Source organism: Patagioenas fasciata, chromosome 1 (assembly GCF_037038585.1).
Source record: "Patagioenas fasciata isolate bPatFas1 chromosome 1, bPatFas1.hap1, whole genome shotgun sequence".
Lineage (NCBI taxonomy): Eukaryota > Metazoa > Chordata > Aves > Columbiformes > Columbidae > Patagioenas > Patagioenas fasciata.
The window spans coordinates 183,520,458-183,544,868 of record NC_092520.1 but is presented as its reverse complement, the minus strand read 5'-3'; the positions used below and the strand labels follow the sequence as shown (position 1 = coordinate 183,544,868).

At 41.2% G+C, this 24,411-nt stretch overlaps 1 long non-coding RNA gene across 2 annotated transcripts in view; it reads right to left on the bottom strand.

Annotated features, from left to right (window-relative positions):
• Positions 1-941: 941 nt before the first annotated feature.
• Positions 942-24,411, bottom strand: part of LOC139826648 (uncharacterized) — a 45,628-nt gene continuing 22,158 nt past the window's right edge. The window contains exons 3-4 of one of the 2 annotated variants that reach the window (XR_011736793.1): positions 6,160-8,960; positions 942-4,191 (exon numbers count right to left, since the gene is read on the bottom strand). This is a non-coding gene — a long non-coding RNA (uncharacterized lncRNA). Of the gene's footprint in view, positions 8,961-24,411 lie in introns of both variants that reach the window. The other variant, XR_011736788.1, reaches the window with a different exon arrangement.

The following is a 24,411-nucleotide window of genomic DNA, read 5'->3' as shown; positions in this document are numbered from 1 at the left end:
GCTCTCCCTCTTTAGTTCACCATTTCTTTCATCACTCTCCCATCTCTACCCTACAACCTCCCGTTTGTCGTATTTCCTTTACACAGTAACTTGGAGCACTACAACACAATATTTGTTGCGCCACTATTCTTAAGGATCTTTGTGGATGTTTAACAGGTCTGTATATCTTCCCAGCTATTTTTTAAATCCATCCTCATCAAACTAGGGAGTAGCCGCTACTGATGTATAATCTGTTCTTCATCTTCTACCTAATACTGCACCCGAATTCTTTGGCAGCTTGCAAACACTTAGTGCTTGTTTTGGAATGTCTTTGATCACTGAGTTGGGGCCAGGACATGACATTCACAGCTAAGCTGTACCTTCTGCGCTTGCCTTTTCTGCATCTACAGTGATGATTTTTATCAGTCTTTAGGTTTGGTTTGGTTGTGTTGCCCTGAAGCAGTTGATCAGGAAGTCTCAATTCTCTAATACCCAGCAGTGCCCATAGATAGTAATCAATTGTGATGGTGGACAAGAAGAGGAATAGTCTATTTTTTATTAAGTGAAAGTCTCCAGGTGCCTCTTGGTATTGCACAACAGATTGCAAGCCATGATTTCAGAGCTTATAGGTACAAAACCTTCTTGGAGCAATAGCTTCAGCCGTGCATTCCTACTTGGTCAGTTTATGTGGGATCAGAAACACAGCAGCTCAAGCTGAATGGAGAATGGGTAGTTAAATACCTGTTTCGCCACTACTGATTCTCTGTCAGCTTCATTGAACAGGTTTAATTCTGTATTACTCAGAAGAATTACATGTGCATAAAATGAGTTTCTGTGGTTTGGGAATCAAGTCCCTGGTTTTTCAGAAATCTTCTTAATAAGATACACATTTCTCACATCATTCAAAATTTCTTTAACCCCATTAAAATGAGGTTAAAGCTGACTTAAAATTTTATTAACATCTAAGAAAAAAATCTGTCTTACAATTTTTACAATCAAGAACAGCTTAATACCAAACTAGGTGAAACAGTTAATTATGCATAAGCTATTTTTAAGTGTGTTATGCTCCAGCTTTCTTTAAATAGTTTTTTCGCTGTAAAATAAATACGTAAGTTCCCTATGACTTTATGATAATCGTTCTTATTTTCCCACTAAACTAAGGGAAATTATACTTTTGTACTGTACCATGATTTTTTCCTTCTCATGTGTAGCATTTCCAAATAAATACAGCAATCAGTAGATCTCTGGGAAAGACATAAAGGATGAAAACAAACAGATCAATGAACCGTAGGCCTGTTGGTCTATTTCCTGCTCCACACGGTATTTTTAGCACTCATCAACCTTTCAGAAGTTAATTGGAAGTCCTAAGTATTTCCTAATTTTGGATTTCATTCTCCTGATGCAATGAGAAACTAACAACACCGAGAAACAGAAACTCCACTTGGCTTAGCACAGTGGGTTATGTGTGTATTTAAGTAGGTGAACCCTCAGCATCAATGAATTTAAAATCACTTTTCCTTTAGTGTAATTGCAAACTAGAAACCAACACACAGAGTACAAAATGAGGCAGTTCTGTGAGTGGAAGGCTGTTGACACCGTGTTTGGCTGTTGGTGGCATTCAGACCTGGAAATGATTGTATCATATCCTTAAGCTATTAAAGGTAACTGATAGCAGCAGTATGGCCCTCTAAGGGCCGGGCATCAAAAGAGGTGTATTAGATCCCATTAGCCAGGTACACAGCCTGCAGAAGCTCAAGGGTCTTAAGCCTGGTTTGAAGTTCGGGGGTGCTGCTCCTCCACCCCAGTCGGACTCCCATTCTCCAGTTTCTGCCCCCTCCCTTGTTCCTTTTGCCTCTTCCTCCTTTGTTCCAGCACTTCCCACAAGCCTTTCTGATATGAGGCAGCTTCTTCCTTCTCTTTCAGGGAGCTCGAAGCCAACAGGAAAAGTATCAGGATCATACAGGAGAGTTTCTTTGCATATGTTTTTTGTTGCTAGGTCACACATCCACGAGTGCCAGCAAAAGTAATTGCAGGGGAACAAAGCCTTGTGCCTTTCTACCCCATGATGAAACACTCTAAACAGAGGGAGTTCTTGGGGAAATGCAAGTGTCAAAATCTCACATGTGATTTATTTTCAGGGGCAAACTGAGAATTTTCATAGCTCAATATTTTAACAAAATTCAGGGAAATTTCCCAAGTAATGACTAAAGGCAAATTCTTAATGCCAGGATCTTATACACTCATCCCTGACATATTTCAGATTGCAGACCCAAATCAGTAAGACATTAGAACTTCTTAGCTACATAACATTATTTTTACCATGTATAAAACAACATGTCCTTCATGTAATTCTGAAAAGTGGTTGAACCTCTTCAATTGAAACTTTCAAATAAAATTTAGCCTGTGGCAAATCATTTTAAGCTCTCTTCTAAGAATTTAAGCTAAGCAAAATGATAAGCATTTAAAACCCAGAGTCTAAAATTTTAAGAGTTGGACATTTTCAGTTATAGGTGTTTTAACCTGAGTTGCTTGTAGCTACAACTTCTGCCCTTGGTTTTAGAATAATAATCATCCTTCCAAAACTTCTTTGTGTAAGATAGGAAAAAGTTTGCTCATACAATAAAAACAATAGATATTTACTGAATAAGTGGCATAATGACTAATCTTACAGTGTTTTCATCTTTTCTCACAGTCAGTCTTCCCCTGGAAGATTAATTCAGAGTACCTGCTCCAAGTAGCCTTCAACTACTGAGTTACAACTAATTCGCATGCTTTTGCTTGATGCTCTGTAGCTGTGGGTTAACCCATCCCAGCCAGACACAGTACAGCTGTAAACAGGAAATGCTTGAAGAAAATTTTAAATAATAGTTTTTTCAGGTTGCTGGGAATTTAAAACTACATAATATTACAGAAATATATGACTGCATTCTCCACTTTATTCTTGGAAGGCAGCACAGGAAGGAGAGTAGTAGAATTAGCTGTCATCTGAAGATTAAAAATTAAACTGATCTGAAATATTTGCCGTGTAACAAAGGTGACCTTAGCTGTTGGCTAGCAAGACACCAGCAAGGTTGAAAACTAGAAGCAGGAACCAGCTGTAAGCAGCATGTGAATTTACAAGAATGCTACCCAGCATGAATGTCTCCCAGTCAGACAGCTGAGCACCTATTACAGAGCACCAGGGGAGAGAAGAATACTAAAAGCAGCTCAGCTTTACTAGAAAACCTTGTCAGAAATGCTTGACTCATACTGAGTTTGTACTAAGGTACTTGTGAGGTAGATACCTGCAGTTTCTAGTTACAAATGGTGCTTAGTTCCACCTTTTTGCACAATTTTACTTAACAGACTTCAGGAACAGCAAAGTGTGCTTTCTTTTGCTATGAATTCCTGCATTGATTGTATTTTCACACTTTGTCATTTTGAACAAGTAGTGCACAGCAGCTACCATTTGCCTTAAATTTTGTCAGCTGTCAGAGAGGCTTTGACAACATGAACAGAGAGACTATATGACACATACTGGAAATTTATAGATTACTGTGCAAAGCTGTCTGGCTTTGAAGGATTTTTGTTAAGAAGGAAAAATGTGCTCTCTTCTATCTTTCTATTCTCTCTCTTTCTTCCCCACTGTCCTTATCTCTCCATCTCTACTCTTGCTAGTCAGAACAGACCCTCTTATCCTGAGTGTGTCATGGTACAGTGATTTTGCTACAGACAGTCACTGCCTGGGAGCTGCAAAAGGCGCTTGGAGAGAAACAGTGAGAACAATCAGGTCACACAACCTGCAAGCCCAAACCAAGAACTGTAGAGGTCCATACACAAGTTTGTGTGATCTAGATAATGCCAGATAATGCCAGGTAACCTAGTATTCTTCCCAAATCTTGTCATTTTATCTGTGAGACAGTGAACTGATTGAATGATAAAAATACTGGTTTTCAGATGCTCCTGTGCCTTCCAAGTCCAACATCACTCTCATCAGCAAGAAGTTTGATATCTTTCATGGCAATGTGCTAATCAGTGCGTTTTTAGCTACAGGAAAGCAACACATTTATCCAATGTTTGACAGATAAGTTTTTGGCATGAATGTGTGCTCCAGATAATAAGAATGAAATGTCCCAAAAACTTGAAATCCTGAAGATGTATCTGCCATTGCATGGAATGCATGCAGGCAAAGGGGTTTACTCTGTCCAGCTGGTGTTTTGATGACTCTGAAATCTGTAGAAAGAGAAAACAGTTTAGTAACACCTATCATGTCATGGTTTTACTGAAACAGCAACTTCACAAGTCAGTAACTCCAAGGAGCTCACTTAATGCTCTTGATAATGTCTGATGTGGGTTACATTGGCCACCAGCAGGAACGAAGATGGCCATTACAGCTTTACAGATTGAAATTATGAAACCTTCCCAAATTGTGCCAGCTCTTGTATTGCATTTTGTTTAGAGCCCACAAGAACATATATGCTGTCATGTCAGGGTCAAGCTTAGTAATTCTCAGTAATATATCGATCCTGATACTTACTCAACATGGTAACAAGTCTAACCATCAATACACACTCCTTTGGAAAGTAAACCTCAAAAGAGAAAAAATGTGATTATTTGTGAAAATATCCCACCAAATTAAGGAAAGAAAACAAGAAGGGAAACCTACCAGCTCTTGCTAATGAAAATGGAGCATCTAGAAATGATATCATGAAGTTAACAAAGTCTGTGCCCATCAGGTATTCAATAATCTAGGGGTCAAAACAAAATTTCTCCATGCGAAACGAACCATTAAACAGTTTTCTGAACGTGGAGTAGCATTTTCTAAATGTGCATGCATTTTTTCTGACCTCTAGCCTTTGGAGGAAGAGTACAGCAAATTTTTGTTTTACATGATCACATGTTGGAAACTTGATCTTCAGAGGTGAGACTGAGAATAGAGCAACTGCAGTGTGATATACAGCACAAGTAACCAGTTTGTTTTGAAAACACAGTGTTCTTCGCATTTTGAAAATAAAGATTTTCCATGTGGTTGTTTCTCAAAGATAAAAAATACCTGCACTGTTTTTAGAATATCAAGAAACAGTGATAATGATGCATATTCATTCTACTTTGCAAGCTTATCTGTATCTTCTCCAGTGTAATTGCTGAGTCTGTTGTCATGCCAAACTATCAGAGTATACTCAATACCTCATGGCAACAAGTGGAACATGTTATATCTTATTCTTCAATTTTACATGTAAACAAATGTAGTACTTTGATTTGGCATCAAAATCCCTCATCAACAGTTTCCTCTTTTTTAATTTGCTAGTGGGGATGACGATTTCCATAAACTTCCATTGTGTTTGAAGATGAGAATTACACTGTTTGACTTGTATACTATATTTTTTACAGTACACTGTGAGGCTGATGCATTGAAAGAAATACTGTTGCTAGATAATTGTCAATGTATCATTTTATTAGTGAATATTAGCTGCTTTTTACTGTAAATATGTGGTTAGAAAAATGTAAACCTTGTGCCAAGAACAGATATGTGAACCATATTAAGTACTAAGCCAAGGGTTTAAGAACTAGCATGAAAGTTTAAACTGACTTGTAAGCAGTTCTTACACATATAATAAAAATTAAATTCTTCAGTTGTTTAGACAAGAACATATCTCAGTCTTTTATATAAAAAATAGAAAAACTCCCTATGGCATTTAAGCAAACGTATAGCATGCAACAACTGTTAAAGTAAGTAGCCTGAAAGCAAGTAGCAGCAAAAAGCAGAAGCCCCATGTAACACAGCACATAGAGTATTAAACATGAGTGATATGCAAGGGTAAAACATTTTTCTTCTGACCGCAAAGGAGGCAAAATAGTACAATACATTCTTAACAAGAACAAGTGAATGAGATCAAAGTGCCTTTTGTTAACATTTCTGGCAGATTCAGTTTTTGGCAGCCATTGTGTCAGTGTTAAAAGTAATCTGTAAGAACAAGGAGGGATCACATTCGTTTGGAGAGACCTCCCATCCTGAGAGCTGTTCAGGCTCCACCTCGCACCAACAGGACTCTGCTTTGGTGGGCCTGGCGCAGTTCCAGTTTGCTACATGAATCTCAGTCAGTTCAAACTGGGGCTGCCTATAAAGTTAATACAGTTATTTACACTGAATGAGCAAGTATAAGCAGTGCCGCAAAGTAAGGCGCTATCTTCTAAACATACCCTCAGAGAGCGGCGGAGAGCCATGGTGGGAAATATAGCAGCAGAACAGCTCAGGAGAACTCCACCTGTGGTCTTCTCCGAAGGGGAGGCTGAAGCAGATTTTCCTGCACATGGCATCTCTCAGCTTCTTCCGAAAGCATTGCTGAGATCAGAGTTCATCTTTTCTATAGATAACAGGCATACCAGCAGAAGTGCGTCTGCTCCCAGGTCTGTAAAATCAGGGTGAAGATGCCTGTGAACTTTGCTGCTTCCATGTCTGCTTTCTGCTGTTGTCACTGTGCCTGCTCCCCAACAAAAGCATCGTGGGAGGTTTGGTTTTACGGCACTGAGTGATGGATTTAAAAATACCCCCGATGTGTAAACACATTTCCAGCACAGCTATCTGCATGGTTCTTGCACTGTGCCTGCCTTGGCCCTTCCCCAGTTTTTTTCCCACCAGACCCCTTGGACTCTCTTCACCTCCCAGTGCCCCAGGTTCAGGGTCAGCAGATGTTTCCCCCTCTAACCCATGCACTTTCTCTTCCACCTGAAGGGTCACAGGGCTTAGATCTTTTCTTGATGTGCCAGATCACTCTGGCCTCAAATCTTACATCTGAAATACAACAACTGATGGTGAGCCAAGAGCTTTGAGGTGGCCCCACTATATGGCGAATAACACCTGGTGGAGGTGGAGGTCCCACATGTGGGCTTTGCCTTGCTCTTATTCCTGGCCTGCAGTGCCTCACTGGCTCTGGCTTTTCCAGCATCCAAGCCCACTTGGCTGAACTTCCCTTTGCTTAGGTGAAGAAACACCTTTGCTGAGCTGGAACAGGATCATCACATCCAGTACAAGAAAGCCAGAGCAATCAGCCACTGCTCTTGTGCAGCACAGCTCCCAGCCTCAGCTGGCATAATCCCCTGAACAGAAGTCCTTCTTTCAGATTTTCTCCTGTGTCCTCCTTGCCCTCCATATTCAACCCAGGTCCTACAGAAACAGCTTCTACCATCATAAGCACATAATCTTCTCCTTCCCCACTATGTGTCCTTCTCTTGGATGCCAATTAAAGTTGAAATTTCCTTTCCCCTGTTAAGTCAGAGAGATCCTTACACCATGAGCGGGAAGGTCCTAGGAGAGAGAGGCTGAGAAATTCCCTTAAAATTCAGGAAGAGAAGCTCCTGCCACTCTGCAAGTGAAGGGAACAGAGTTTGTTTTCATTTCTCTGTGCTCGGAGTCTCATCACCTGTGGGTGAATCCAAACTGTCTGTGACAAGACTGCACATCAGAGCCAAGAGGATGGTGAATGTGATCCAGTGTAAACAGGGAAGCAGGAAAGGAGGCTGGCAGGTTTCAAAGAGGTGCTGCAAACTGCCAGTGTGCGGGAGCAGGAAGAGCGAGGCAGCCAAATGTGGCAGGCAGCCGAGTTCCGCTGGGTCCCTAAAGCCAGCCAGCTCTGTGGCCAGGCTGGGAGACATGAGAGGTGAGTGCTGGAGAATAGGTATAAGCAGCTCGAAGCAGCCAGAGGCTATTTGCAGCTCTTCAGATCATATGCTACACGGATGTCTCTTTGTCCACTTTCCATGTGCCAGCCAGGTGCCCTCCAGCCAGTCCCCTCATGATCTGATGGCAGGAGACAAAGAGCACTTTATGGCCAAGCACAGATCTGCTGAGCCTAGAGACCTGACAGCAATCCTGGCTACCTCCCCTTATTCCCATGGCTGAAATCTCTGTAAATAGCTGTACATGTTTGCTCCCAGCACCAAGATGAAATCTGAGCTTGCTTTCTCTTTCCCTGCCCCCGCCTTTTTTTTTTTTTCCCCCTTGCAGCTTTCTTTCATTCACCAGGTGAAGTTTCCACCAGTGTTTCTGAGGGAAACACTACATTCACTTCCTTAAGCCTGGGAAGCCAGAGGCTGCAAGAGGAAAGGAGTCCTTGTGCTGCAGTGGGCAAATGAAGGAAATACTGGTCTTCCGGCAGAGCTGTCAAGGACTGTATAACTTGGCTGTCTGCAGTGTGAACAAGTTGCTGAAAGCAGGACTGGAACCAAGACATGATACAGCAGCAGTTTGTTACTTTCATGGAAAGCAGCAACTTCACTGCACATCAAGACACGAGAAAAGACTTTGTGGAGAATATTCTGCCAGTTGTCCCTCTTGGTTTGCTCCTTCCAAGTCTCTCAGGGAAGTGAGAGAGCCATGTAGGGGACGGTGGCTGTTGCAGTTTCACCAAGGCTTCATTTCCTGTTCTTCCTCCATCTGCTCTCCCTTTCTGTTGAAAATGTTGTGTAGTACATGTGCCAGATGAGAAAGTTCTGGTGTGGAAGTCAAACTGTAGCATGTTTCCCTTATTGCTGTCTGCAACTATCTGAAAGGAGGTTGTAGTATGTAGGATGTTGGTCTCTTCTCCCAAGTAGCAAGTGATAGGACAATAGGAGATGGCCTCAAGTTGCACCAGGGGAGGTTTAGATTGGATATTAGGAAAAAATCCTTCATGGAGAGGTTTGTCAGGCATTGGAACAGGCTGCCCAGGAAAGTGGTGGAATTGCCATCCCTGGAGGTGTTTAAAAGCCTTTTAGACAAGGTTTTTAGGGACATGGTTCAGTGCTAGAGTTAGGTTATGGTTGGACTCGATGATCCTGAGCGTCTCTTCCAACAGAAGTGATTCTATGATTCTATGTTGGTCCAGTGTCTCACCAACTGTGGCTGAGTGACCGCTCCTCTGCTATCCAGCAACTGCTCAGGTGACAGTGGGAGACATCCTGGCCATGACTGAGGTAACCATTGAGTGTTCCTCCTCTGCAGGACACCAGGGGGATAAACAGCCCTGAAGAGAAATAGAAGAAGAAGAAGAAATAGAAGAAGAATTCATCTTGTCTACACAATTTTCCTGCTGGACTATTTCCATTACTATTGCCAGGCTAGAGCTGTGGAAAGCAGAGACAGATCAGCCAGAAATGTCAGCAGTAAAGCATTCATGGTGAACCGCAGAGGCCTGCAGAATAATAGAAATAAGAAAATATGCCCTTTCTTGTTGATGAAAAGTAAGCTGAGTTTACAGACATTGATCCATAGATGACTAAAAGAAATAGCAAGGAAAATACTCCGGCATCTTCTGTGTCTGTTGCAAATGAAAATATCACGGGGCAAAGACCTTCCAAGTAGCAAATCTCAACTCTTTCTGCGAGTAATAACACTGTCATATCAGCCTTGGCAACCAAAAAATACACAGCAGGAATATTGCCTTTCGTTTCCTGCTGTTAGCCTTCATGGCTGTCACTCCCAAATCTAGAGCACCTGTTATGTTCTTTTTATAGTTGTAGCAATGAAAAGGAACCAGTCCCTTTGAGGGGATGACTCATACTTATCACCAGTAAAAAACAAAACAAAGCAAAACCAAAAAAACTAAACCAAATCAACAAAACAAACCAAAAAACAAAAATGGGGAAAATGTGTCTCTGTTGCTAAGTATCACATAAACCTTCGGGGAGCACCCCTGTGTGCATGTAGTCTGAAATGGTCAACTGAAATATTTTCACCAGGGTTGGTTAAGTTATGTATGAAGAGGGTGAATAATTTGCTCTGAAAATGTCAGAGTCCCTGGTGATTAACAGATGTGATCTGTTGTAGTGCTTTGGCACCAGAGTAGTTTGAGACTGTTAGAGCTTAAATTTAGTGATGGTTCAGAGGCATGGAAATGTGAAACATCATGGAGATTATTCGATGTTTTCAACGATGTGCTGGTGTCAGTGATGGCGTTCCCTTTTTCTGCTCCGCAGAGAAGATGGCATATGATATGGAGGGATAGCTAAGGGGAAAATCACTAAGTTGGTCCCCTTAACACATCAAAGAACTAAGGACCTGACTCTTGGTTAGTTTGGGACCTCTGCTGAGGTATAGAGAATGGAACACTTGCTTAGGCCACAGCCAGTTAAAGGAGCCTTACCACAGAGTACGAAGATACGGGGTCTTCAGAGATAAGATTTATGTCCTTCAGGTTGATTTCCAGGTGTGTAAACACCTGGTTCAGAAGACACCGAGTCGTCATAAGCTGGTCTCCTACTGGGTTACATAGGATCTGAATTAGCCTACCAGCATAGCTTATTGCCCAGCTGGTGAGCTGTGGCTGTAGGCTGCCTGTGGCTTTGCTGAGACCTCTAGAACATGGTTCATCATCAGGGCTCATCAAAGAGGATAACACTGGGGTTTCACTCATCAGACAAATGCATTCAGCCCTCAAGAAGGGCTCATCCATGACAAAATGAAAGCAAAGAACTTAGGTGCAGGGTGATGCTGGATAAAATCAGACATAGCCCAAACTCATTCCCAGCAGGACTAGGGAAGTGATCGTGTCCCTGTATGTAGCGCTAGTGAAGCCACACCTCGAGTCCTGTGTTCAGTTTTGGGTCCATCACTACAAGAAAGACATTGAGGTGTTGGACCAAGTTCAGAGAAGGGCAACGAAGCTGGTGCACAAGTCTTATGAGGAGCGTCTGAGGGAACTGGGACTGTTTAGCCTGGAAAAAAGGAGGCTGAGGGGAGACTTTATCTGTATACCTGAAAGGAGGCTGTAGCATGGAGGGTGTTGGTCTCTTCTCCCCAGTTGTAAGCGGTAGGATGGGAGGAAATGGCCTCAAGTTGCACCAGGGGAAGTTTAGATTGGATATTAGTAAAAATTTATTCACAGAAAGTGTTGTGAAGCAGTGGAACATGCTGCCCAGGGAAGTGGTGGAGTCACCATCCATGTAAGTGTTTAGAAGACGTATAGATTAAGTTCTTAGGGACATGGTTTAGTGCTAGAGTTAGGTTAATGGTTGGACTCACCGATATTGAGGGTTTCTTTCAACGAAAATTTTTCTATGATTCTATGATTCTGATTATACCCAGAATCAGAGTCTGTGAGTCTGGACCAAAGCGTCTTTGATCCGAAAAACAACAGCCTTGAAAGTTTTTAAGCAACATGCAGAACATTGTTGTGATTCTTTGTGCTTCTTCCTTTTGATGTGCTTTGTGGGCTAAAATATTACGTGGAATTCTGATAGTCTTGACAGTGGCCTTTTGATGTGACTGGAAATGCTGAAATGCACCAGAGGTGGTTATGACTAATATGATACAAGCCTCCACGCTTGTATCTCCTTTGCCAAATCGACTGCTGGAACCTCTGCTCAAATTCACGGTTTCCTACTGAAACTAATCTTTTCACAGATGCTCTGTTCATCTGTCTCTGCTCTTGGACCCCTTTATACCTTTTCTTTTTTTCCACACACAGAAATAATTTCTGGCTGTTTCAGCGAGATGACTTGTTGCTGAAAATTGCCTCAGCTGATATAAGAAACAATTGACCAACTAAGCTATGTAGTAGATGTTCTGTCTCATTCAATACTCTTACAAAAAGCAAGTCCCCATGAACAGGAACATAAATGTTTTTTGCCTGGTTCGCATCAGACTACTCATTTTCGTTGCTAATTGATGGATGGAAAGGTGAGTCACAGGAATCTGCCTCTGATGGGCAACAGGTCATTTCTCAGAGTAAGCTGAGGCAGTGGAATCCACTGGTTTGCTAGGTTATGTAAATGGTCCTGCTGTGAAGTATGAGGTGAAAACTGGGCTGGTTAGCAACTTGAGAGAAGCAGAGAGAAAGTAATTTTGTTTCAGAAAGACTGAAATGTGATGGGGTAAAAGGCTTTAAAATTGACTTTGTACCCTGTAATTCCAAGCATCTCATGAAGTAATCAATGATGCCACAGATGAGTTGAACAAAGCAGACAGAAACTGTTCAGGAGAGAATAACAAAAACAAAATGTTCCAACTTGTGAATTCAAGCACAGATTATTTTATTTATCTGTGGTCAGAACTCAGAATTTTTCTGGAGACATCAGGATATATTTGACAAATCGTAATAGGGACAGAAAGCACTATTTGAAATGAAAAAAGGTTTTGGAACTGATTGAGGTGCTAATAATCAACATCGAGTACAGTGCAAACAAAAAACATAGAAAAGAGAGAGAATTCACATAGCTTGTATTCACCTCATTTGTAGTCCTGCCGTAAAAGAGAGATTACTCCCAGCACTTCTACCTTCCTAACAGGCCTTCCTACGAGGGTGATGGTGCCAAGCTTACCTACATAAAATAGATTTATTTTTAGATGCATTGGATAACTGTTGTCAAGGAGAGCTTTTGATGCTCACTACTTCTAAAAATAAAGAAAAATTCAATTGGTGCATTATGATTTTCAAGCCTGCAGTAACGGTCACAACTCAGAAAGGCAAATAAGCCAACTTCCATGATTTTAAATGTGACTCTCAGAATCTTTTCTCTTGCTTATTAAGCATCACTTTCTGGTACTTCTTTCAATCAGCAGAGTGTCTTAGCTCTGTTTTTATGTGCTTTTAGAGAAAATTCCTGGTGTGGTTGGAAAGAAAAATCTGAAAAATGTGACCCTTAATGTTTCAGAAACCAGACTACACATAAGAAGACTTAAAATGTTTATTTTTCTAACCATTTATTTCAAGGTCAGTATCATGATATGGTGATCATGAAACAAATTTAGGAAGTCTAGGGCTGACACTAATTAAAACATTAACTATAGTTACATCAAAAAATTGTTATTCAAAACATTACAATAAATTGTATTACTAAAATGTAAGTTCATTCTTTCTTTCAAGAATATATAACCTAAATCAGGCTTTATTTACACTAAATAAATAAACAGTCAAGCCACAGAAAATTCCATTACTTGCTCTGGTTTTTTGTGTGTGTAAAGAGAGGAGAGTAACCAAGAATTAGATAAATAGCACTAGATAATACATGAAGAGAGCATTTGTTTAGAATCTCTTGTATTTTCAGACTTCCTTACTTGTTTATGATTTTAAAGTAAATTTGTTGTTGTAAAGTGCCCATATCAATTGATAAAATAGATGCGATCTTCACTGAAATAAAAAAGTAGACCAAAAATAATGGAAATTGATTTGAGTAACTGCAGCTGAAAAGGCAGCGTGTGGAGGAGACTTTTCTTATTTTAAATGCAAATTAATTGTATTCTAGAGATGGAAACTGAAAGATGGAAATCTGCAGCAGAAAAAAGTAGGAAATGGATTTTGTCTTTGAAGTACGGATGAATTAATTCTAGACTTGTATCTTTACAAATGTGGATAGCATAAAAGGTGGAAAGCAGAAAAGATGAGGAGTCCTGTCATTTTAAACATGTTACTCCAAATTAGGCTCAGATATCTGAGAATTAGTGAAGGCAACTCCTCCTGGAAGGAGCAACATTTTTGATGAATAAAGTGAGAATTTATTTAAAAGTCTCTTAAAAAGCAACATGCTCTCTCATTTGATGCTGAAGGAGTTGGAACTCTTGAAGCAATCTTGGATCTTTACCTACACATGGAATTAGCACATTAGATGTCAGAAATTACATCAATGCTGGTAAATTGAACATGCCCAGCAGTGATCTCACACATATAGACCAGCTGGCCAAGGGCGGTCGTGTTTGTGCTACAAGATGCCTCAGCCACCAAACTGGGGCAACCGCACATGAGCTTCCTCCTGGGAATGAGCCTCAAAAATTTTGTTGCCAAAACTGTGCCTGGGAATCGTGAGACAGCCGAAAATGTGACGGGGAGGAGAATTAGCAGTTCAGCAGTGTGACAGTCGTGCTACAGCTCCCAGACACAGCTAAATTTCCTTGTACAGACATATGCAAGTTGCCCAAAGGCTACATTCAGAAGCCCAGTCCAAGCACTAAAAGGGTTTCAGGCATCCAAAAGATAGCAATTCAGACTGCCTTCTTTCCAGGGCAGTATGTCTTCTGGCCCCATGTTCAGCTAAAGGAAGGAAACATGCACTATATGCACTGCCTATTTCAGTGCTCCAGAAAGCAGCCTCTGAGAACAGGCTGCCTAAATCTCTCATCGCCCTCTTAATGGGAGACGTCACACTGGGTGCCTAACTCCATGCACAGCAGGCTGCCTGGTGACAACCCCGAAATAACCGCGGTGCCTCCAGCACTGATGTGACATGGAAACCTCTTTAGTTAGCCCCAATATGCCTCGGGTAGAAGTCTTCCTTCAGTACTTCAGTAACTTTTTGTATTTCCTTCAGAAATAGAGAGATTGCCCCCTTTCTCTTTCAGATTTTTCACATGTTGGCTGTTGAAGTGAAAAAAGGACTGCATGAGGCTATTCTGTAGTTAAATAAGTGCTTAGATATGTATCCCGTTTATTTCCAACATACAAAAATGCAGACTGAAGGATGCTATGCTTAGCAGAAGGTTATTTTCTTCCAATGACTACTGGCTACTTTGGAGGCAAGGGGTCAGGCACTTGATTAGATGAATTACAACTTAAAGTCCCCTAGTATAAACTATGTCATGCCCCAGGCTTCTCAAAACAAGGCACTCTATTTTAACTCATAATGGGTAGCTGGATTCAGTAAATGGCCTAATCACAGCAACATAAATATTTATGGGAGAATTTTTCTAATTAAGGTATGAGCTTATTTAGATGTTATCAGTTAGAAAGGGCTTTCCCAACAAGAAAATGGCTGTTAGGAGACATTAGGAAATGGTTAAACTCCCAGGGATTAAAAGGTCATTGAAGTGGCAACATGCAGAGACTATTAGAGTAGAAATTTAGCTTGCATTCATGTCTTATACGTCTCCTACATCTGGAATTACAAGACCATCTTCCTTGCAGAAAAACAACATGGTAATTTTGTTTATTCTCCAAAAAATAAAGTAACATTACAGAAGATTGTCTGAGCTATGTATTTATGATCATTTTAGAAATTAAATGCTCTCAAAAGAAACATGTTTTTTAATTCTTACTCCATCAAAACTTGTATTTATCTCAGAAGTGATGTTTGCAAAGAAAAGATATAATAATGGCTGAAGATCTCAGAATTTGTCCACAGTATCTCAGTTACACAGTGACTTCAGATTTAGAAAAATTATGTCTAACATAGTTGTCCTTTAATGATATTGTTCTTTGCTGATGTTGTGAGTGCTGGTGGTGTAAACATGGATAATAAATTCTGGGTGACATGTTGGTAACCATGTTTTCAAGTCTCCTAATGCAAGCACCAACTAACAAGATCACAGTCAGAGCCTTGTTACCACAGCATAAATCTTAAGTTACTTCAGTGTCTTCAAGAAAATTGCTCCAGGTTTACTCCAACGTAAGTATCAGTAGAATTCATTCCTTAAAGTAAAATTTGTCAGTCGTCTTACAGGGAAAGAGCTGTATAAAGTTGCAGGTAGAACTGTTCCTTAGAGGAAAAAGTATGTAATCTCTGTGGGATTTTTTTACTGTGGTAAGAAGTGTGTGTGTGTCTCCCATATGGTATTTCACTCCGAAGGTATAACTCAAAAGGAAAATTCAGAAAAATAAAAGAGAATGTTCTACAAAGCTTCTGCCTTTGAGCAAAATCTATTTATCTTAAAATATTTCCATGAGAAAGTATAAAGTATAGAAATTCAAATGGTATCAATAAGGTTATTATGTCTGTCTACCTTTTTGAAGTCAGCATCTGCAAGAAGTTTCAAGACCAGGCACAAAGAGTTAAATGTTACTGCTTTCCTGAAATAATGAAGGCTGCACTGTTTGATAGTTGATGTCAGCTGCAACCAAACTGGACATAAAACTATAGTTTCATGTGAAGGCAGTTTTGTTCATTTAAAATGCCATCCTAGCTCAAAATATGAAAAATACCTCCTAAATATCACAGCTGTAACCTTGCTAAATGCATCTACACAGCTGAGACCACAGGAGCTACTGCTGCAAACCATAAAAAGGCATGTTTGGAGAGTGATGGCATTCAAATGTTGAATAAATCAGATTCCTGGCTTTATCCTTCTCCTTTAATTAACCCGTTACTGATGAACACTCCCCTCCTACACACAGTGCAGTGACTTAGAAGACCAGGGATGGGGGTGGCAGTTCAAATGGCACAAAGCATTGCAGATGCTCCATGGCAAAGAAGAATACTTAGAGGAAAGCAGCGCAGTATGGGATAGTGTTGATCTCCTGTTTGATTGAGATGGGTCTGAACATGGCAGCAAAAAAAAAAGTAAGGAAGCCAAAAGTGGCTGGTTTGAGAACCTGGGAGTTTGGGGAGCTTGTTGGATGCTGTCCAAGCCCTGGTGGCCTCGGTCACAGGAACCCGTGTGATGCTCGTGCTCATGCTGCGGTTCCACAGCCATTAGTTGGAGGCCTATATGCTGACTGATCTCCCAGAAGTGCAAATTTGATCTGGCTCAAGAACGGACACATGATCACATTTCTGTCAAATTAGCCAGAACACACCATACGGAGCTTACATGGAGTTTATCTTGGCTTTATACCAGCTGGGGGAGGATGGATGACATTTAGTACAGCTTAAGCTAGAGTGTTGTGGACTGACAATACCTGGTCTTTCGATGCAGATAATCCATTAACATTTCTGAATGGATTTGAATTGGTGATACTATGTCCGAATAATGCATTTTGTCTTACGGTTGCAGCATTTCTGATGCAGTTGTAGGAGTTTCAAAGAGTAGATTTACTTCTCTCCTGAACTGCAGTTTCAGTTTTACAGCTGCTTTCCTAAATAAAAGAAATTATTTAGTGATAATTTGCTTTCCTCTTCCTGAAGGATAGTCTTTCTCTGGCTACAGTGATACCCAATCATGTATGCTGAAAAATACTACCGAGATACCAAAGGTGGATTGAGCCTGGGGCTCCTGTTGCCCTGACACCTCCAGTGGTCCCTGATCACAAATGGTTCTAATGGGCAACTATTACCCACAGTGCTGGAAGTCTATAGATAGGCTTACTGAGTGTCTCCTGGGTATATGTTTAAGGTGAGCAGTGTTTTTCTCTTCACAGAAAATAAAGGTGTTTGAGTTTTTGAAACGGTTCTGCAGGCAAGAGTCAGTGTGTTAAAATGATAATGCCTTATTGTCCCAGTGCAGCATGAGAAAATGCAAGAGAAATAGTACTTGAGGGACAACTACCACAGCATGGGAGTAAAATGTGGCATGATAGGTGTGCATTTTGTCATATGGCTGTAAGGTCTGTATGGACAGGGTCATGTAACTGCAGCTCTCACCTTTTGACTGGATGTGCAGTCAAGGAGTTACGTCTTTCCTTAGGTCTAACTTCCACCCTGACCAGCAGTTTCTCGGTATAATTCATAGAAGTATTGCTGTGCTTCAGGCATTTTGAAACAAAACCAAACTCTGGCTAGAGAACATCTCATTTTGCAAGCCCACTTCATTTTCTAGACATATGGTTCCCATAATGTTTTAGTGTTATGCAGCGTTCCTGTGAGGGGATGTGACTGGGCACATGGATGGTGGGAGGAGGAGGCGGCTGGATTGGGAGCCAGTCCAACAGGAGTGAGATAGCTTTTACTGCACTGTGCCCACCATGTAAAGAGAGACAGCCCAACAGTAAACAGTTTGCCACAGGAAGATTATTGTTGGTATCGGGCACCCCCAAAGCCTCAGACTTTCCCTCGGTACCATGGGAGTCATCAGTCATATTTAGTTTGCTCTTAAACTTTAAGAAAGTGATTTTCTGGGAGTTAGAAATTATATTCCATTGCAATAATTTATTGCACTTTTAAAAGCACCCAGAGAAGCAGCCTTTCCTCAAGACACAAACACATGGAGCTGTGCCTTCAGGAAAAGGGTGTGTGTGTGTCCACAGGCTCAGTGTCAGGCAGATTCCTGGATGTCTTGCTTGTACAGTGGGTGAAACCTGATTCCATGTTTATTCTGACATCTCCTTGAGACATACCAACTCCTGCCTAAGTCATTCCAGAAGAATATAAAATGCTAGACTTAAGTTTTCAAAGGAACTATATGATTTTGAGTGTTTCAAGTTTTTCCCAACTTTTACTCATTTTGAGACAATTATAAAATGTCTGGCTTTCCAATCTATATTGCTTCCAAACAACTAGAGGAGCCCAACAGATAGAGTTGCCCAGACTTCTCAGTCGCATTCAAATACCTTGGACTCAGTACTTGGACTTTGTCTGAGATATGACTTCAAAAGCTTGAAAGGTTTTATGAAGAGACAGCAGTAGGAACAGCTAGATGATGGGGGTCTAAAGTCCTTCCAGGGCTAATGCATCCTTATAGGGTTGGTTTCAATACCTGTTTCATCTTCAGGAATGGATAACGTCTCTGACAGTGATGTTCCAAGTGGAGATTTAGGTATGCCTTGAGTAAGAAAGTTTTGGAAAGCAGCAGCTTTCTCTGCTAAAATGCATTTTAAATGAAACCTGGACAAGCAAAACAGCAATAGTGCACAAGGCACATCTTCCTACATCACATAGGAGCAGCAAATTAGTAAAACCGGGAAAAGCAGACTCAGCAAAGAGCACAACATATGTCCGAGTATTAAATTAAATACAACATTTCTATTAGGACAACAAAAAGAGAAATTTGGGATAGTGACCTTTTCAAAAGTTGACAGAGTAACAGCCCCTTGAAGACAGTGTGTTTGGGTATGTGGTATGGTTTACCTTCATAGAGGCTGTATCAAGAGCCAAGTCTTCTCCTGCACCAGTGGAGTATGGATGTGGAAGGAAAGGTGGCAACTCCATCTCTGTTAGGGTAGAGGGTGGACTTCTCTGATGCATGGACCTTAGAATGCCTTAGAAAGCCCAGAAATCTACAGTTGTGATAGAAGAGGTTTAAGTGAATTATGCTGCAGACCTACAGTTATCAAAGCAGCCATTTAGAGCAGTAGCTGCTGAAGGGAAGCCCCGATAAAGAGGTAGCCTGTGCTGCTGCATGTTCTTTGTTTTACCACATAGAAACTGGCAGTCATGAATTTTCAATATTTAAAACGAAGCCCATTTCAAAAAAAATATTCTCAAAATGTGACATTTTGATTCTCTTATTTAAACTACAACCAGTTAATTTTAGCAATATGCTTTTTCCCAGGAACCCTTCCCAGGATTTCTATAGGTGCTTAATCCAAGTATAAAATGTAACTGTAACAGCGTGAACTGCTTGCTGTAATTCATTACATCACACTTGGGTGCGAAAGAATTCACACTACTAACCTTTCCCCCCAGAATGCAATGTGTATTATACTGATAAAAGCAGTGAAGAGATTTGCACCGCACTGCAGTTTCCCAATGACTTGCTAAACTCCTGAAGATAACTAGACACCTGGGGGTCCCCCTCCTATGCTGTGAAGGCAAAAACCCTTCACCAGTTTGTACCCACAGAGGCAGTTTCTTCACTCTCAGCAGTTTTTCCATTACATTGTGGAAATGCTGAGAGTTTTCTGGGGAGTATGAAGAAACTGGCTGCCCTAGAAATTATTTACTTTTACATGGCAGATAAACCAGGTTGTCATTTACACTTCCCTAACCTGTGGGGAATAAAGCAGAGGCAGAGGTAGTTGAATTCATCAATGTTTTCAGTGTTTTGAGATCTTCGTTTTGAAGGAAGTGCTACACAAATGGAAAAAAACAAGATCATTTGTGTGATATTACAGGCACATTCAAAATAAGATTTGTTTTGATGGTAACAGCGATGATGACACAATTCTCTGCCTTGTGTGCTAATTGATCCATCAGCAGACTGCACCACACCTCTGCTTTTCCTCCATATGGTGTATTAGTAATTAGGCCATTTGAGTCTATTTTATGGAGGTGGCTTGGTACCTCTAAGCCAATTAAAGTGTTTTAATTATTCAAAGACTTCTAATGGATTCACTTTTATGTGACTCTTTAAAGAAAAATATCAACCATATGGAAAATAATTTTGAGGATGATAATGCAATTGTTTATGCTCGAATTAACCTGTCAGTTGTTAAAAAGCAAAACAGCACAAGAGGATCAGAGGAAGAGTGCAAGTCTTATGCAGATGCTTTTGTTAGAGAAACTCCCAATCTTCTTAATGCATCAGCCAACTCAGAAATTGGAATGAAAAGTCTTAGCTTCTTTTTTCCTTTCTATTTCTCTCCTGACTTCTTAGAACTGACAATTTGAGGATTGAAATATATCTGAGCTCTAGAAAAAAAAAAAAGGGGGGGGGGCAGGAGGGGGTAAAAAGGACTACAAATTGTCCTACAATTAATATGTAAATTGGTTTGATAATGTCTGGCTAAGACAACACCCACAGTGCACAGGCGAGCTATCACAAGCCTGGCTGCTGTGAGCAGTGTGCCACTGCGGTGTCGCTGCCATGCTGGCCTTCAGCAGCTTCCAATCAAAGACGTGAGACTAAAGCCTCAGCAGGGCCCAGGACACATGGCTGGGCTTGTGTCTCTTCTGACAATGACAGCTTTGCCTTTGGATAAAGGCCTTTTTGAGGACCTGGCTGTGGTCCTGGGGTGAGCCCCGCTGCAGGAGTTGCTGTGTGACACTGATAAGCTGCAAGGAGCCCAGGACCCAGCCCCCAAGCCTGGCTGCCAGCATCTTGCAGCCACATCCAGCCACGCTGCAGGTGCTGGCTAATTAGCCTTATTAAAGCAACTTCATTTGCCCCTCCAGCAGTTGATATCTCAATTTCAAACCTTCATTACTAGGGGTTAATAGCTCAGGCAAATAAATGCACTTGAGACTTCAATTTGATATAACATGGAGGCTGTTTTTTCTTCCCAGTTGAAATAAATATTGCTAATATGAAATTCTACCAGACATGGCCTGAAGTCATTCCAATCCACTCCTGGGTACTCAACTCCCTTCTGGGTGCTGTGATGAGAAGATACCTGAATGTCATTTGGGGGCTCAGGCTCTTGTGCAGGGTACATATTTTCCTGTGACTTGAAAGGCCATGTTGTTAGCCCTAGAGAAAGCACATTTAAATGAGGAAGCTCATTTCCCTTAGGGGTCACAGGCAGTTAGCACAACAACATTTGGATCACATTTCTGACATTTAGAATAGCGTATAAAAGTTGCAGAAACTTCATTTCTCTGTACAACTCATTTGGGTTAGGGAAGTATTTCAAAATGGAAAAATGTTCACTGAAGGAGATCCTCCTGCCGTGCCAGCCATGGCAAGCAGGGCCCGGTTGCTCCTTGCTCCTGCCATCCCCACCAGCTGTTTGCAGCAAGGACTAGTTTTCTTGGGAAGGCCCCCTAACATCTGGTCCACATCTCTCAGGGCTGGGTACCCGCGGGGCTTTCACAACAAATAATTTCAATCCCTTCACAACAAGGAGTAAACCACTATTGAAACTCTGCGTTCATTAGCTGTTTTCCTTCCACTGGCTCCATTGCTGGAATCCACTCCAAAACAACAGAAATCAAAGATTTATTATTTTTAATTTCTGGCACAATTCTCACCAGCAGTTTAGGCAGGGAACATGTTGTGGAAATTGTCTGCTCCCTGGATCCCACTTTCCTTTTGTTCACTCCCACTGAGCTGGCACGACTCGCCGGCCGTGGGCTCTGGGGGCTGCAGGGGAACGCTGCGCTGCTGACACTCCCCACACTCCCTCTTGGAGCATCTGAAGACATTTCTGGCCTTTTCAACCCTGGCTTGTTTCTGTCGGTCCAGTCAAGCTGAGGGCAGTGCTCTGATTGCAAATTTTGTTTTCTGAGTGAGTTGGTCTTTGGGAATGCTTAGGGCTTGCAATGTACATCACTTCTGAAAAAAAATGGGGTGTGTGGCAGATTATCCACATAATTACTCTTTGAAATATGTTGGAAAACAGCAGCTAATAAATATCATGAATGTCTGAAGAATGATTACAATTAGACTGTACTTTTGGAAATGAGCTATGAACTTTGGTTTGGTTGTCTCTTCTTTTAATTGCATTTTGAACAAATCTCTTAGCAGTATTGTGGCTTATTGTCCCCATGCACATGAGGAATATTTGTAACATGGAACAGCAAAATATGTCTCCAGCTGAAATGTCAAGAACATCCAGAATTGGAGAGACTGCTCACAGAGCTCTGCTGATTTATTCATCCCATTTTCTCTTGACAACCACAGACAAAACCAGACCACAAATAACACCAAAATCAATACAGTTCCCAAAAGAGGAAGAACCCCCTTTCTTCCCTTACCTTACTTGTGCTCCCACACAAATGACATTTCTAAGCTGGGAAACAATCCTTCCTTCCATCTTTTCCCAATTCCAGAAAGCAAATTAACAACACATCACATTGCTACCAGGTCCCAGGTTCTGGGTGGGTAACTGTCTCCTCTCTGCCACAATATCCCATCACTGCCTGTAATTAGCTCTGACCTTGAACTGCTGCATGCTCTGGTGATCTGGTGCAATGGAGTAACAGACGGGGATCATTTCATCACTCTGTGGTTAATATCTAGCACTGTATGTTGCTTTTCCTGGTGATCAGACCTGACTTCTTTCATGGTGCTTATCTGTGCTGCAGAGGCTCTGCCAGTAGAAGGAAGGCCCACGGTGAAGGTTTGAGCCTCGCCAGCAGCCTGCACTGAGATAGGTGCACCACCACATTTCTAACCATGGAAACCATTTGACAAAACCAGCCTGTTCTTATCAGACATGTCTGGTGCAGGGACTTGCTGATACTATGTTGCTGGATAAGATGTTTGATCTTAAGGTATCTAGTGCAGCTATGCCAATTGACTTTGTACCATGAGAAGAGTAGTTTTCCACCTGTTGCCAGGAGATTCCCCAGGGGTTCTCTGTTTCCCAGGCATCCACAAAAGGAGAGGATACAAAACAGTTCTGCAATGCCTGCATATAGCACTGGTGCAAATTTATAAGGAAGCTTGTGTGTCCCTTGGAGACCTGCAAATGTAGAGATGTTGAAAGCCATGGTTACTGACTAAATCTGATATTCTTTGGATTGAGGGCCCATTCCCCTTGAAGGCAGTGGGAGCTCAGTGATTTCAAGGGAAGAAGATCCCTCACTCAGGAAGTATTTCTCATGCTTCAGGGTTGGTAAAGTCCTGCAAATCCTCAAGCATCAAGGCCCTCTGCCTGGTAAGTAGGCATTGGGAAGGGGGCGAGGTGAGGTGACCCCAGCTCTCCCACACACCACGACAATGAGACTGGAGCCCTTCTCCCCTTTGCGTTTTTGTTTTTCACCAGTCTGTTTTCTTAGTGCAGATTATAGACAGTTTGAAGCCAAGGTCTTACTCTGACAGCTAACATATCTGGTACAGAAAGAGGGGTGGCTTCTAAATCCGCTGCAGTAGACTATAAAGCAGATGAATACATAACCTGGGAGGCAAAAGAGCCACCAGCATATTTACTTTGTCAAGCATTAGAAAGGAACAGTAGAGACAGTTGAATAGTAGAGAGAGTCAAATAGAACAAAGAGTCTTTAAAAAAAGGTGAGCGGAAAAAATGCTTCTAGGCATATGTGCGTGGTTCTTGTGCTCATACCAATCAAAGAAAATCCATATATATATGTATTTTCCGAAGAAGGTCTCTTGTGGTTAATAAAGGTGAGAACATATTGCACTGCCTGGTACACGTATGATAATCCATTCCATTCTGCTGGAAGAGGTAGGTGATTTTTTTTTCTTTTACTGATTTATTTTTAATCAGACTAATTAAAGTATAAATTCTTTTCTGAAAATCTCACCCTCCTCTGTGCATAGCAAAATTATATCATGGTTCATTCTTGCTTTCTATTACTGCCTTCTCCATTTGTTTTTGAAGATGTAAAGGTATTTCTCAAACTCACAGGCTTTTACATGAAGAAGGCATGCTGCTCTCTCCAAGATCAACAGCAAGATATTTAACATTCCTTTGAATTTCCCGCCATACAAAGGAGTTTTCAGATATGACAAAGAGAAGATTGAGGTGGGTCAAAATGCAACACGAAAACCAGATTCTGATTCAGAATCTTTATAGGTTTTACTTGATTTTGGGAAATAAGACAATAGTGTTTTATGTCAATGTTTCTAGATGAATCTTTTAATACCTGATGTAATTTGCAACCTTTCCATCGTGGGATTCAGCTACGGAAATGGTATGTGGGAGTGTGCTCACTGGACAACAAAAAGAACATGATGGATAATCTCCATCAAGCATATCATTGTGTCCAGGTGTTGGCTCATTTTTATTAGTTACTCCTGGGCTTACCTACCTTCTCAGAATGTTTTCCTTCTCAAAATGGCAACTCCCAAAAAATGAGCTGCCATTCAAAGCAGAGCTAGATCTGCTAAGGTTCTTGTCACACTTTGCTTGATTCTGCTTTCCAGGAATAGTCTAGATCTGACTTACAGGAAATTCTTTAGAAAAGACAACACAAAATTAGTTTTTGACCTGTAGGTCTCTTTGCAAAACTGTATTCCTTCTTATCCATATTTTCTTTTAATACATAAAT